Consider the following 1,713-nt stretch of genomic DNA (forward strand, 5'->3'; position numbering starts at 1 on the left):
GATTGTATTCAGGAAATGTCTTAGCTTTGGTTTAGTCCAGTTGTGCTGACTTCCCCTGGAGTGTGTGCTGTCCTTCCCTTCACCTAAGATAATTCCTATCTACTATCTAGTTAGTAAATAACCCTCCCCCTCCCTCCCCACCCTCGTAACCATCAAAGAATGTTTTCTTCTGTGTTTACACCTTTTCTTGAGCTCTCATAATAGTGGTCTTACACAATATTTGTCCTTCTGTGACTAACTAAATTCACTCAGCATAATGACCTCCAGATTCCTCCATGTTATAAGATGTTTCACAGCTTCATCGTTGCTCTTTATCGTTGCATAGCATTCCATTGTGTAGCGATACCATAATTTGTTTATCCATTCATCCATTGATGGGCACTTAGGTTGTTTCCATCTATTTGCTATTGTGAACAGTGCTGCAGTGAACAAGGGTGTGCATATATCTATTCGTGTGACGGCTCTTATTTCTCTAGGATATATTCCAAGGAGCGGGATTACTGGATCATATGGTACTTCTATTTCTAGCTTTTTAAGGAAGCGCCAAATCGATTTCCAAAGTGGTCGTACCATTTGACATTCCCACCAACAGTGTATAAGTGTTCCAGTCTCTCCACAACCTCTCCAGCATTTATTATTTTGTGTTTTTTGGATTAATGCTAACCTTGTTGGGGTGAGATGATATCTCATTGTAGTTTTGATCTGCATTTCTTTAATGGCTAATGATCAGGAGCATTTCTTCATGTGTCTGTTAGCTGCCTGAATATCTTCTTTGGCGAAGTGTCTGTTCATCCTCCTTTGCCCATTTTTAAATTGGGTTATTTGTCTTTTTGTTTTTAAGGTTTTGTAGTATCTTGTAGATTTTAGCCAAAATTTTTTTCCCAGTCTGTAGATTGTCTTTTGACTCTTTTGGTGAAGTCTTTTGATGAGCATAAGTGTTTGATTTTTAGGAGCTCCCAGTTATCTAGTCTCTCTTTTGGTGCTTGTGTACTGTTACTTATGGTTCATATTGGGTTTATGCCAAGTATTAGGGCTCCTAGCATTGTCCCTATTTTTTATTCCATGATCTTTATTGTTTTCATTTTTATATTTAAGTCTTTGATCCATTTGGAGTTAGATTTTGTGCATGGTGTGAGGTATGGGTCTTGTTTCAGTTTTTTGCAAATGGATATCCAATTATGGCAGCACCATTTGTTAAAGAGACTGTCTTTTCCCCAATTAACAGACTTTGGGCCTTTGTCAAATATCAGCTGCACATAGGTGGATGAATTTATGTCTGGATTCTCAATTCTGCTCCATTGGTCTATGTATCTGTTGTTGTACCAGTATCAGGCTGTTTTGACTACCATGCCGGTATAATAGGTTCTAAAATCAGGACGTGTGAGGCCTCCCACTTTGTTCTTCTTCTTGAGTAATGCTTTACTTATCTGGGAACTCTTCCCTTTCCATATGAAGTTGGTGATTTGTTTCTCCATCTCATTAAAAAATGCCAGTGGAATTTCCATCGGGATTACATCGTATATGTAGATCGCTTTGGGTAAAATTGACACTTTCACAATGTTGAGTCTACCTATCCATGAGCAAAGTATGTTTTTCCACTCTTTTGGTTTCTTGCAGTAGTGTCTTGTAGTTTTCATTGTATGGGTCTTTTACGTCTCTGGTTAGATTTATTCCTAAGTATTTTGTCTTCTTTGGGGCTATTGTAAATGGTAT

This window comes from Trichechus manatus, unplaced genomic scaffold, assembly GCF_000243295.1.
Source record: "Trichechus manatus latirostris isolate Lorelei unplaced genomic scaffold, TriManLat1.0 scaffold00283, whole genome shotgun sequence".
In the NCBI taxonomy this organism is placed as follows: Eukaryota; Metazoa; Chordata; class Mammalia; order Sirenia; family Trichechidae; genus Trichechus; species Trichechus manatus.